Raw genomic sequence first — 15,205 nt, forward strand, 5'->3', positions numbered from 1 at the left:
TATAGCAATGTGTCTCAGGGATGGATAGGTCTGGCCAGGGTATGGATGCTATAAGAAGGATAGAAATGGGTGGCAAGAGAGGAAGGGAGCGATGTTTTTGATTAGGGACAACATTATGGCTGTGCTGAGGGAAGATATTCCTGGGAGTACATCCAGGAAAGTTATTTTGGGTGGAACTGAGAAATAAGAATGCAATGATCACATTGTTGGCACTATAGACACTCCCAACCACCCAATTGTCAACAGGAAACCAAGAAGCAAATTTGTAAGAAGATCTCAGTTATTTGTAAGAGTAAGAGGGTGGTAATGGTAATAGACAATAGGTGCAGGAGTAGGCCATTCAGCCCCTTCGAGCCTGCACCGCCATTCAATATGATCATGGTTGATCATTCCTAATCAGTATCCTGTTCCTGCCTTATCTCCATAACCCTTGATTCCACAATCCTTGAGAGCTCTATCCAACTCTTTCTTAAATGAATCCAGAGTCTGGGCCTCCACTGCCCTCTGGGGCAGAGCATTCCACACACCCACCACTCTCTGGGTGAAGAAGTTTCTCCTCATCTCTGTCCTAAATGGTCTACCCCCCGTATTTTTAAGCTGTGTCCTCTGGTTCGGCACTCACCCATCAGCAGAAACATGTTTCCTGCTGCCAGAGTGTCCAATCCTTTCATAATCTTATATGTCTCAATCAGATCCCCTCTCAGTCTTCTAAACTCAAGGGTATACAAGCCCAGTCGCTCCAGTCTTTCAGTGTAAGGTAATCCCGCCATTCCAGGAATTGACCTCGTGAACCTACGCTGTACTCCCTCAATAGCCAGAACATCTTCCTCAAATTTGGAGACCAGAAACTGCACATAGTACTCCTGAAGCAAGAAGCAAAGGAGTTTTAACTTTTCAAATACAGAGGAACCTCAATTATCCGAATATCAATTATCCGAAGGAGATCCTGAGGTCCCGATAGAAACATTACATCACAAGAGCTGTTTCAACCCTGATCATGTCTTTTGTTTACAGGTACAATGATTAAAAATGAACTTGGCTCACTGAAATGCTGCTGAGAACAGTCCTGAACAGTCCAGGCACCATCTCTAAATGGCTGACTTCCCACCTTCCCTCTGTCCCCCCACTCACTCTCCCTGGAGGTCTACACAGGGGGTGTACCCTGAACCCCCCCTTTCCCCAAGATAATCTCTCCAACATTGTCCTGTACAGCGCAAAAGGTGAAACCTGTCAAAATGTTGTGTAAAGCTGTGTGATGCACGTACTGTCTCTCTCTCTTGGAGACTTACTGACTGTTGGTGTACAGACTGGCTGCACCCCCGGGGCGGGGGAGGAGACAGAAGGTAGGGGTGGATGGAATTGAGGGAAGACGGGATTAGAAGCAGGCGGGGTGGGAGTGGACGGGATTGGGGGTGGGGCTCATGCATGATGTACTGCCTCCTCATCTCCTGAACGGAGAGCAGTCTTCACAGAAAACTCCAAGCCCCAGAGGAAATCAATTAACTGAACAATCAATTATCAGAGCTGAAAATGTGTTGCTGGAAAAGCGCAGCAGGTCAGGCAGCATCCAAGGAGCAATCGAATCGACTTTTCAGGCATGAGCAGTCCTCACTTTCTCCTCAATCAATTATCTGAACCAAGTACTGCCCCCTCACCTCGTTCAGATAATCGAGGTTCCTCTGTATAGAGTGGGATTGCTATAGTGTTAAGGGTTTAGATGGAGAGGAATTTGTTCAGTGTCTACAAAGAAAATTTGCTGATTCTGTTTGTGGATGTACCTACTAGATAAAAAGATGTACTCTTGGGAAATAAGGCAGGGCAGATGACTGAGTTGTCAGTAGTGGAGCACTCTGGAGCCAGTGACCATAATTCTTTTAGTTTCAAAATAGTAATAGAAAAGGATAAACCAGATCTCAAGGTTAAAGTACCAAACCGGAGGAAGGCCAATTTTGATAGTATCAGGCAAGAACTTTCAAAAGTTGACTGGGGCAGATACTCGCAGGTAAAAGGGACAGCTGGAAAGTAGAAGCTTTAAATAAAAGTGACAATGAAGGTCCAAGGGCAGTATGTTCCTGTTACAGAGAAGGGCAAGGCTGGGAAGTGTAGACAATGCTGAATGACTAGAGAAATTGACATTTTGGTAAAGAAAAAGAAGTAAGCATGTGCCAGGTATAGACAGCAGAGACAAGTGAATGCATATAAGATTATAAAGTCAGCAGAAGTATACTTAAGAAGGAAATCAGGAGGGTAAAAATGGGACATGAGATAGCTTTGGAAAATAGTGTTAAGGAGAATCTAAAGGGATTCTACAAATACATTAAAGGACAAAAAAGTAACTCAGGAGAGAATGGGGCCCCTGAAGATGAGCGTGGCTGCCTGTGTGTGGAACCACAGGAGATGGTAAGACACTATATGAGCATTTTGTATCATTGTTTACTGTGGAGAAAGATATGGAAGCTAAAGAACTTTGGGAAAGAAATAGTGACATCTTGAAAAATGCCCATATTACAAAGGAGGTAGTGGTGGAGGTCTTAAAACGCATAAAGGTTTGTGATTTGGTTAGGGATCTGATTTGTTGACACAAGACAATAGGTTTAGGATTGTGAATTTTTATTTTTACATGGAAAAATGCATTTTTCCTCAGTCTTAGTGATACTGTATTCGATGAGGCTTTTATTTGATGATTAGATGTGTTTTGCCCCAAGGAATGCAAATGTTTTGTCCAATACATATTGCATAGAATTGGAAGGTTGTGCATACTGGTTGTGTAATTATGAAGGACAGATGTGGTTTAGGGTACCATTGGAGAATTTATGGTGTTCTAGAACATTGTGGGAAGCAAGGGATGTGATTGCCGAATTCCTTGCTGACATATTTCTATCACTGATAGCCACAGGTGAGGTGCCAGAAGGCTGCAGATGGGCCAACATGGTGCCACTATTTCAGAAAGGTGGTTAGGAAAAGCCAGGGAACTATAGACTGGTAAGCCTGACACCAGTGGTGGGCAAGTTGTTGGAGGGGATCCTGAGGGACAGGATGTACATGTATTTGAACAAAGAACAAAGAAAATTTACAGGCCAGGAACAGGCCCTTCGGCCCTCCAAGCCTGAGCCGATCCAAATCCACTGTCTAAACCTATCGTCCAATTCCTAGGCATCTGTATCCCTCTACTCCCCACCTACTTATGTATCTGTCCAGATGCACCTTAAATGAATCTACTGTGCATGCCTCTACCAACCCTGTTGGCAACTTGTTCCAGACACCTACCACCCTCTGTGCAAAGTATTTGCTGCATATATCCCCCTTAAACTTTTCACCTCTCACCTTGAATGAGTGTCCTCTCGTTATTGAATCGCTCACCCTGGGATAAAGCTTATCTCTATCTACCCTGTCTACAGCCTTCATAGTTAAAAATCACACAACACCAGGTTATAGTCCAACAGGTTTAATTGGAAGCACACTACACCCTTCATGATTTTGAACACCTCAATCAGGTCCCCCCTCAATCTCCTTTTTTCTAATGAAAACAATCCTAACCTACTCAACCTCTCCTCATAGCTAGCACCTTCCATACCAGGCAACATCCTCGTAAACCTTCTCTGCCCCCTCTCCAAAGCGTCCACATCCTTTTGGTAATGTGGCGACCAGAACTGTACACAGTATTCTAAATGCGGCTGAACCAACGTTGTGTACAATTTTAACATGACCTGCCAGCTCGTATACTCGATACCCCGTCCGATGAAGGCAAGTATACCATATGCTTTCCTGACCACTCTATCCACCCTTCCTTCATCTATCAATTTGGTCACTTCCTCAAAGAACTCTTAATTTGGTAAGGCACGATTTACCCCACACAAAACCATGTTGCCTATCACTAATAAGCCCATTCTCTTCCAAATATAAATAGATTTTATCCCTCGGTACCTTCTCCAGCACTGAAGTCAGGCTCACTGGTCTGTAGTTACCCGGAATATCCCTACTACCCTTCTTGTACAGGGGGACTACATAAGCGACCCTCCAGTCGTCCGCCACCTCACCTGTATTTAAGGATACCATAAAGATATCTGTCAGGGCTCCAGCTATTTCCTCTCTCGCCTCCCTCAATAACCTGGGATAGATTCCATCCGGTTCTAGGGATTTGTCCACCTTAATAACCTCTAGCCTAACTAACACATCTTCCCTACTTATGTCAACGTGATCCAGAGTAAACAAACTTCTATCTCTAATCTCAACCTTCATAATCTCCCATTCCCCAGTGAACACTGATGCAAAGTAATCATTGAGAATCTCACCCATTTTCTCAGGTTTGACACAACCTTCCTTCCTTATCTTTTAGTGGACCAATCCTCTCTCGGGTTACCCTCTTACATAAGAATAAAAGGTCTTGGGATTCTCTTTAATTCTGCTCACTAAAGTTATTTCATGACTCCTTTAAGCCTGCTTGATTCCTCGTATAAGATTGGTCCTATTCTCCCAATATTCTTCCATGGCCCGCTCTGTTCTTAGCTGCCTGGACCTTGTGTACGCTTCCCTTTCCCTCCTGCCTAATCGCACAATTTCTCCCCTCATTCACGGTTCACGAATCTTGCCTTTCCTATCCCTTGTTTTCAAAGGGACATGCCTATCCTGCACAACTTCAGACCACCAGCTCTTTTGCATTCATCTGCTCTCTACCTTTGGGAAGGCAAGAACTGATTTGGGATAATCAAATGGCTTGGTGAGTGGGATACCATGTCTCACTAACTTAATTGAGTTTTTTTGAAAAAGAAACAAAGAGGACAGATGAAGGCAGAGTGGTGGACATGATCTATGTGGACTTCAGTAAGGCGTTCAACATGGTTCCTCATGGTAGATTGTTCAGCAAAGTTAGATCATATGGAATACAGGGAGACTTAGCCAGATAGTAGACACAGGGTGGTGGTGGAGGGTTGCTTTTCAAACCAGAGGTCTGTGACCAACAGTGCGCCATAAGCTTCGGTGGTGGGTCCACTGCTTTTCGTCATTTATATAAAATGATTTGCATGTGAACATAGTAAGTTTGCACTTGACACCAAAGCTAGTGGTGTAGTGGACAGCCAAGGTTACCTCAAAAGTACAAAGGGACCTTGATCAGATGGACTGAGGAGTGGCAGATGAAGTTTAGTTTAGATAAATGTGAAGTGTTTCATTTTGGTAAGACAGATCAGGGCAGGACTTATACACTTAAATGGTATAACACTCCCGGGGAGTGTTGTTGAACAAAGAGTGAAGGTTCATAATTCCTTGGAAGTGGAGTCACAGGTAGATAGGATAGTGAAGGCGTCGTTTGGTATGATTGTCTTTATTGGTCAGTACATTGAGCATAGGAGTTGGGAGGTCATGTTGCGACTATACAGGACTTGGTTAGGCTTTTGGAATACAATCTTCCATTCTGATCCCTTGGTATAGGAAAGGGGTTGTAAAACTTGAAAGGGTTCAGAAAAGATTTACAACAATGCTGTCAGGGTTGAAGGGTTTGAGCTCTAGGAAGAGGCTGAATACGCTGGGGCTATTTTCCCCGGATCTTCGGAGCCTATGGGGTGACCTTATCAGGGTTTATAAAATCATGAAGGGCAAAGACGGTGAATGGCCAAGGTTATTTCCCCAGAGTAGGGTAGTCCAAAACTAGAAGGCATCGGTTTAGAGTGAGAGGGGAAAAATTTAAAAGGGACCTGAGGAACAACTGTTTCATGCAGGTGGCGGATGAGCTGCCAGAGGAAGTAGTAGATGCTGATACAATAACAATATTTAAAAGGCATCCGGATGGGTATATGAATAGGAACGGCTTGGACGGATATGGGCCAAATGCTGGCAGATGGAACTAGATTAATTTAGGATATCTGGTCAGCATGGATGAGTTGGAACAAATGGTCCATTTGCATGCTGTACAGCTCTATGACTCTGACCTCAACATCAAATTGTGGTACTAAGAACTGGACGCAATATTCCAGAAGAAACCTAACCAATGATTTATGGAAGTTTAAGATCACTTCCTTTCTTCATGTTCTATTAGAAATCTATGAAACCCTTTCCTTTTTTGTTAAAATCACAAAGAAACAGCCTTACCTACTTCTCCTGCCATCTTCAAAAGTATATAGTTCCCACCACACTGCTTTTAATGATGACCTTGTTCCAATACAATGTCAGCTTTGGTTAAGGTCATATTATTTATAAAAAGGACATTCTGTATTTTTTTTCCAATATCCCCATCTCAAATTGCATAGGTTTGGTGCTCCTACAGCTGGTACTGGAGGGTAGCTTTATCTCTCAGAACCCTGGCACAAGGGTGGGTGGAAGACAGTTATTGAAAAAAGCTGTCAATTTTGCCCCAGAAATTTTAAAATGAGAATGGAATCAGATGTGTTGTCCCACTCTGCAGTCACTTGAGGCAGCCCCATTTTAAAATTTAAAAAACACTGTCTAATAAAGAATAAAATAACAACTTTCCACTATTCTCAACTGAAGGTATCAGCCTTGGCTGTCGTGTGATGACAGGATGAGTTTATACCGATGCCATGATGTTCCTCAATCATTAATCTTGAATGCAGGGGCAAGAGTAAGGCAGGAGCAGGAGCTGAAGGATTATTTGACAGATGGCAGGCAAAAAGAGTTTAGGAAGGACTTTTCCAGGATATCCTGGGACTATAAGATGATATGGGGAAACAGTGCCAGTCACATCAGGCAGGCAGATGAGATATGCTTCAAAACGATTAGCATGGTATTTATAGCCAAAGTATACAATCATTATTTCATCATGCTGATGTATTGAACCCAAATTTACAACCAAAAAATGAGAGCTCAAATCATATTACAATAATATATTCAAAAAATAATTTTTAAAAATTGAGCATTGCTGACTAGGTCAACATTTATCGCTCATTCCTCTTTGTCCTTCAAGAAGTGGTCGTGTTGATCTGCATCCTTGAACTTCTGCAGTCAATATGGTGATGGTACATCCACAATGTTATTAATGAGGGAATTCCAGAATACTGACCCAGCATCAGCATAGAAATGGCGAAATTGTTCCAAGTCAGGACAGTGCATGGCTTGAAGATGAACTTCAGAGTCAAGGTTAGAGTGGTGCTGGAAGATCAGAGGAGCAGGAAAATCGACGTTTTTGGGGGAGACACGCTGAGGGGATTGAGACACACTGGGAGTGTGGGGCAGACTGGGCATCGCCAAAACTGCTCTCAGGGAGTGTGGCCTAGTCTGCCACGAGCAGTTGTAAGGCAGAGCAGCAGCACAACGCAAGTATAAAACTCACTGAGCTCTGGGAGCATTGCCTCATCTGTGGGAAGCAGTTGGAAGGCGGAGTTAACAGTACAAATCATTGTGAATAAATATGATTTAGTAGTCATTACGGAGACATGGTTACAGGATGGTCACAACTGGGAGTTAAATATCCAGGGGTACCAGACTATTCGGAAGGACAGACAGGAAGGGAAGGGAGCTGGTGTAGCTCTGATATTCAAGGACGACATTAGGGCGGTAATAAGGGATGACATAGGTTCCATGGAAAATTAGATTGAATCCATTTGGGTGGAAATTAGAAATTCTAAGAAAAAGTCACTGATTGGCATAGTCCATAGGCTACCAACATCACATTGGGGTGGGCAATAAACAAAGAAATAACTAATGCCTGTAAAAATGGTATGGCAATTATCATGTGGGATTTTAATCTACACATTGATTAGTCGAACCATCTCGGTCAGGGTCGCCTTGAGGAGGAGTTAGTTGAGTGTATCCATGATAGTTTTCTTGAACAGTATATAATTGAACCGACAAGAGAGCAAGCTATCCTAGATCTGGAACTATATAATGAGACAGGAATAATTAGTGACCTCATAGTTAGGGATCCTCTTGGAAGAAGCGGTCACATTATGGTTGCATTATGAAGGTGTAGGGGCGTATTGTACCTTTAAGAGAGAGAAAGCTAGCAAGGACTGACTGAAATCACAAGGGTCCTGAATAAGGTAAAAATGTAACATTTGGTTGAAACAAATAGCTGGAGTTGTGTTGTCATGGAACAAACACAAATTCAAATTCGGCCAGTTTAAATTATGCCCCAGATACCAAAATCAAATCAAACTTGAATTTAATTTTTCAATGAAATCTAACCAATGAAATTATCTGGTGTTTTTAGGTATAACACCAGACATATTGAACAATTAGGAGGAGAACTGCCAAGAAAACGAACAAGTACTGACTGCTAGCCAAATAGTCCTCTGAAAGATAACTATTCGTAAGAAATATCATGCAGCAGCAGAAGAGACGACCCAGGAAAACCTAGAGAAAAATCTGAGGAATATTTACAAAGGAGAACCGCCAAAGCTGACTGGTTTTGAAATGTGATTTTTCTTTTGTAAATCTTAATCAGATTTTTTTTTTTAAAATTGGACCAGTATTGTAGAGTGGGCAGTAAGATTGGTTTAAGAGAAAGGAGTTGTAAATAGTGGTTTTAATGTTCTCTGTTGGACCTATAGAATAAAATTGTTAATTTTTACTTTAAATAATGGTGAAATCTGGAATAGTTCTTTGCCTCTCGAAGTTTAACAGAGTACTGGGAGAGGGGAGTTTCTCTGTGTTGGGTTTAAATTAGTAGAGGGGTTTATCCTGTATCCTAACAGTGGAATTTAGAATACAAATGGAGAATGTGAAGATAGAATCCAATACCAGGGTCCTGTGCTTAAAGAAGGGACATTACAATAGGATGAGGGAGGACTTGGCTGACGTAGACTGGAAACAAACATTTTATGGTGGGACAGTTCAGGAGCAGTGGAGGACTTTCAAAGCAATTTTTCAAAGTGCTCAGCAAAAGAATATTCCAGTGAAAAGTAAGGACTGTAAGAAAAGGGGTAATCTGCCATGGGTGTCTAAGGAAATAAGGGAGGCTATCAAATTGAAAGAGAAGGCATACAAAGTGGCAAAGATCAACAGGAAACTAGAAAATTGGGAAAGCTTTAGAAGCCAGAAAGAGCTATAAATAAAAAGAACACGAGAAATAAAAACTAGCACAGACTATAAAGATAGATAGCAAAAGTTTCTAAAAATATATAAAACAAAACAAAGAGTGGCTAAAGTAAATGTTGGTCCTTTAGAAGATGAGAGGGGACATTTAGTCATGGGATATGATGAAATGGCCGAGGCATTGATAGGTATTTTGTGTCAGTCTTCACAGTGGAGGACACTAATAACACGCCAGTAATTGACAAAGAGAGAAAGGTAGCTGAGGACCTAGAAACAATCATTATTACAGAAGAGGTATTGTTGGTAAGCTAATGGAGCTAATGATAGACAAGTCTCCTGGCCCTGATGGAATGCACCCCAGGGTACTAAAAGAGATGGCAGGAGAAATAGCAAGTGCTCCTATGGTAATTTTACAACATTTCCTGGACTCTGGGGCAGTTCCAGCAGATTGGAAATCAGCAAACGTGACACTGCTGTCTAAAAAAGGGAGGTAGACAAAAATGGGGAATTATAGACCAGTTAGCTTAACTTCTGTAGTGGGGAAGATGCTTGAGTTTATTACCAAGGAAGAAATAGCAAGGCATCGAGATAGAAACTATCCCGTTGAACAGATGCAGTTTGGATTTATGAAGAGCAGGTCATGCTTAACTAATCTATTGGAATTCAATGAAGACATTACGAGCCTGGTTGACAATGGGTACCCAGTAGATGTGGTGTACCTGACTTCCAAAAGGCCTTCAACAAGGTGTCGCACAAGACATTGCTGCATAAGATAAAGATGCATGGCGTTACAGGTAAAGTATTAGTATGGATGGAGGATTCATTGACTAACAGGAAGCAAAGAGTGGGGATAAATGAGTGCTATTCTGGTTGGCAATCAGAAACTAGTGGTGTGCCTCAGGGATCAATGTTGAGACTGCAATTATTCACAATTTATATAGATGATTTGGAGTTGGGGACCATGGGTAGTGTGTCAAAGTTTGCAGATGACGACAATGCCATTAAATGTCAAGGGATGATGGTTAAAATTCTCTCTTGTTGGAGATTGGTTAGTTAGTGCTTGGCACAACGTTTCAGGCCAAATTTAGATGTTGCCCAAATCTCATCATACATGGACAAGGGCTGCTTCAGCATCTGAAAATTGTATCCAATGCTAAAGATTGTTCACTCAATGAAAACTCTCACTTCTTATCTTATGAAGGAGGGAATGTCATTGATAAAGCAGCTAAAGATGATTGGGCCTAGGGCATTACCCCAAAAAATATATAGGTCCACTACCACCTGCTCTGATAGGTGTCCCTACCTCTGTGCCAGGAGGCCCAGGTTCATCCCACTTGCTTGAAAGCTGCATAACAATGCTCTGACATTCCATGGCTGGTCTGAAGGATGATTAGAAAATATCTACCCTGAGAAATTCTTGCAGTGATGTTCTGGGCCGATATAGTTCACCTCCAGTAACCAGAAGGGGAGGTGTTTCAGTAGTAACGTTATAAGACTGACAATCCAGAGAGCCACGAGTTCAAATTTCATTACAACACCTGGAGGGATTAAAATCCAGTCACCTCCATCCCACCTTTGCTGGCTAGCTCTTGGTGGCATTTGAACCATGACAGCATTGAGGTCAGGTGCCAAATGGCCCTTGGGGGAACCCAAACTGAGCGCACTGAACAGGTTACTACTTAGTAAGTGCGGCTTGATAGCAATATTGACAACACCCTCCATCACATTACTGCTGAACAGCAGGTTGACGTGAATCATTGGCTTGGTTGGATTGGTCCTGCATTTTATGGACAGGACAGAACTGGATGATTTCCCACATTGTTGGATTGCTGCCAGTGCTGAAATCGGGGCCATTGCTTTTGTAGACAGCATATGGAAGACTCAAGAGAAGACAGCACCAGTCAGAACAGCGAGCAAATAGAGGACTTTAGGTCTAGCCACTACTTGAGGAGAGTCAGAGCTATGTACTGTGGGGAGAAAAGGTGAGATATCATTGGAACTAAAAATGGTAAAAATATTAACTATTGATAATAAGATTTAACTGAGCAACTAGGAGTGAGTATCATTTTTCACTTTTTAAAATGTCATCTTATGGAAAGTTTATCAGAACTAGTAATGTGGATTATATATTAGTCAGATACAACAACACAAGTAAAATTTCATTAATAATTATAAAGGTTTATTGGTATAGAGAGTGTATGGCCTCCACAAGGTAGAAATTCCAGAAGGTTTCCCAGCATCTTGGGTAACTATTTCTCAATTGCAACAGTTGAGCTTCAAGTTTTGGGATTTGAGCAGCATGGGGACCCATGAGGCCTAGAACTATCTGGATAACATGTTTACCGATTGAGTCACCCCACAGCAGAGGATGCAGGAAGTGAGGGATTGGGTAACTACCAGGCAGGCAGTGCAGGAGTCCCCAAAGTTCAACCCATTCTCCATGCAGCTTTTAGCCCTTAACATTAATGAGAGTGATAGTTCATCTAGGGAATGCAATCAGATCCCTGCACATGGTCCCTGGTTGGCACAGCTATGGGGTGAGGTATAAGGGAATCTTGAATAGCAATGTTGATAAGGTGGTTTGATGTACAGATCAAAGTTACTGTGGCCAAAGACATGAATCCAGAATGTCGTGTTGTTGCCCTGGATGACTGCAGCACCAAGGGATGGGTGAAACAAGCAATCATAGTCCATAATGGAGCTAATGACTTTTGTGGAAAAAGGGACATGACCCTCCAGTAAGAATTTAGGAAGCCAGGTAGAAAATTAGTAAACAGGACCTTGAAAGTATATACTTCCACTTTACTCCCACTGCCATGCACAAATGAATAAAAAAAGTAGGAAGACAGATGAATATTGTCTGAAAGGTTGGTGCAGGAGGAGGGCTTTAGATTCTTTGGACATTAGAACCAGCTCTTGACCAGATGATTTGCAACTAAATAGAGCTGTGACTTATGAACAAAGACCATGGGTCTCTTTGGAAATCCTTAGACAGCACCTTCCAAACCCATGACCACTCCATCTACAAGGACAAGGGCAGCATATACAAGGGAACACCACCACCTGCAAGATTTTCCTCCCAGCCACTCAGTCCTGATTTGGGAATAGATCATCATTCCTTCACTGTTGCTGGATTAAAATCCTGGAGTTCAGTCCTCAACAGCATTGTGCGTTCTACCTACAGCACATAGACTGCAACAGTTCAAGAGGGTAGCTTCATCATCTTCTCAAGGACAACTAGGGATGGGCAATAAATACTTCTCCAGCCAACACCACCCAAATCCCACAAGTGAATTTAAACAACTGTCTCTCACTGCTTAAGAAATATTGTTCCTCCTTCCTCCTACCAAAGTGGATAACCACACACTGATTGACATTATATTCCAATGGTCATGCTTTCTCCCCACTGACGCTTCTTTGCATACTCACAACTCACATGCCCACCACGCTTTGTGCCATTAGCAAACTTGTAAATATTACAACTGGCCTCTGAAGTCACAATCATTTGCAAATTGTGAACATCCAGGGTGTGATTCTTGTGGGATCCACTGGACACAGCCTGCCAACCTGAGAATTCTTACCCTATGCTTTCTGCCTATTAACTAATTCTCAATCCATCCCGCACACTGCTCCCAAAGAAAGCCTGTAGAACAGAGAGTGTCCTTACCTCTACTCTGGGATAGAAGGTCCAAGTTCAAGTCCTACCTGCCTTTCAACATGTCCAAACAAGTTGATTTGAAATAATTACACTGTACTACTCTCAGTCATAGAGTCATACAGATGTACAGCATGGAAACAGACCCTTCAGTCCAACCCGTCCATGCCGACCAGATATCCCAACCCAATCTAGTTCCACCTGCCAGCGCCCGGCCCATATCCCTCCAAATCCTTCTTATTCATACACCCACCCAAATGCCTCTTAAATGTTGCAATTGTACCAGCCTCCACCACTCCCTCTGACAGCTCATCCCATACACTTATCACCCTCTGTGTGAAAAAGTTGCCCCATAGGTCTCTTTTATATCTTTCCACTCCCACCTTAAATCTATGCCATCTAGTTCTGGACTCTCCGACCCCAAGGAAAAGACTTTGCCTATTTACCCTATTCATGCCCCTCATAATTTTGTAAACCTCTATAAGGTCACCCCTCAGCCTCCAATGCTCCAGGGAAAACAGCCCCACCCTATTCAGCCTCTCCCTATAGCTCAAATCCTCCAACCCTGGCAACATCCTTGTAAATCTTTTCTGAACCCTTGCAAGTTTCACATCATCTTTCCGATAGGAAGGAGACCAGAATTGCATGCAATATTCCAACAGTGGCCTAACCAATGTCCTGTACAGCCGCAACATGACCTCCCAACTCCTGTACTCAATACTCTGACCAATAAAGGAAAGCATACCAAACGCCTTCTTCACTATCCAATCTACCTGTGACTCCACTTTCAAGGAGCTATGAACCTGCACTCCAAGGTCTCTTTGTTCAGCAACACTCCCTAGGACCTTACCATTAAGTATATAAGTCCTGCTAAGATTTGCTTTCCCAAAATGCAGAACCTCGCATTTATCCGAATTAAACTCCATCTGCCACTTCTCAGCCCATTGGGTCAAGATCCTGTTGTAATCTGAGGGAACCCTCTTCGCTGTCCACTACACCTCCAATTTTGGTGTCATCTGCAAACTTACTAACTGTACCTCTTATGCTCTCATCCAAATCATTTATGTAAATGACAAAAAGTAGAGGACCCAGCACTGATCCTTGTGGCACTCCACTGGTCACAGGCCTCCAGTCTGAAAAACAACCCTCCACCACCACCCTCTGTCTTCTACCTTTGAGCCAGTTCTGTATCCAAATGGCTAGTTCTCCCTGTATTCTATGAGATCTAACCTTGCTAATCAGTCACTCATGGGGAACCTTGTTGAACGCCTTACTGAAGTCCATATAGATCACATCTACCGCTCTGCCCTCATCAATCCTCTTTGTTACTTCTTCAAAAAACTCAGTCAAGTTTGTGAGACATGATTTCCCACGCACAAAGCTATGTTGACTATCCCTAATCAGTCCTTGCCTTTCCAAATACATGTACATCCTGTCCCTCAGGATTTCCTCCAACAACTTGCCCATCACCGAGGTCAGGCTCACCAACACTATGGCAGTCCCAGTCGATGTTTGGAAAGTTAAAATCCACTACCATAACTACCCTATTATTCCTACAGATAGCTGAGATCTCCTTACAAGTTTGTTTCTCAATTTCCCTCTGACTATTAGGGGGTCTATAAAACAATCCCAATAAGGTGACCATCCCTTTCTTATTTCTCAGTTCTACCCAAATTACTCCCCTGGATGTATTTCTAGGAATATCCTTCCTTACCACAGCTGTAATGCTATCCCTTATCAAAAATGCCACTCCCCCTCTTCTCTCACCTCCCTTTCTATCCTTCCTGTAGTATTTGTATCGTGGAACATTAAGCTGCCAGTCTTGCCCATCCCGGAGTCATGTTTCTGTAATTGCTATGATATCCCAGTCCCATGTTCCTAAGCATGCCCTGAGTTCATCTACCTTCCCTGTTAGGCCTCTTGCATTGAAATAAATGCAGTATAATTTATTAGTCCTACCTTGTCCCTGCCTGCCCTGACTGTTTGACTCGCTTCTGTTCTCAACTGTACCAGTCTCAGATTGATCTCTTCCTTCACGGTCAGTCCCATTAACTTTATTTTTTTGGTTCTATTCACCTTTATGAGCGCTTACCAAAGCCTTTTAAAATCTAAATACACCACATCCACTTACATCCCTACATCAATTCTGTTAGTGACACTCTCAAAAAACTGATGTCAAATTTGATGTCCCCTCGACAAATCAATGTTGACTTTGGCTAATTAGACAATCGTACTCCAAATATTCATGACTCACATCTTTTATAGTAGGTTCTAATCACTTCTCTACTATTGATGCCAATCTAAGAGGTCTATAGTTCCTCAATTTCAATCTCCATCCTTTAATAAGCAGTAGGGTGAGATTTGCAAACTTCCAATCTGCAGGCACTATTGCCGAATCAATAGAATTCTGAACAATGATTACCAGCGTGTCCACTCTCAGTAGTGACCTCTTATATCACTTGAATGATGGTCATCAGGTCCTAGAAATTTGTCAATTTTCAGTGCCAATCATTTCTCCAGAACTACTTATATGCTTTAATTAATACTAAGTTCCTTTCTGATCAA

General features: G+C 42.5%; 1 protein-coding gene across 4 annotated transcripts in view; it reads right to left on the reverse strand.

Annotated features, from left to right (window-relative positions):
* Positions 1–15,205, reverse strand: part of pgm2l1 (phosphoglucomutase 2-like 1) — a 162,548-nt gene that overhangs the window by 38,617 nt on the left and 108,726 nt on the right. The window lies entirely within an intron of this gene.

The sequence above is a fragment of the Chiloscyllium punctatum genome, chromosome 9 (genome assembly GCF_047496795.1).
Source record: "Chiloscyllium punctatum isolate Juve2018m chromosome 9, sChiPun1.3, whole genome shotgun sequence".
In the NCBI taxonomy this organism is placed as follows: domain Eukaryota; kingdom Metazoa; phylum Chordata; class Chondrichthyes; order Orectolobiformes; family Hemiscylliidae; genus Chiloscyllium; species Chiloscyllium punctatum.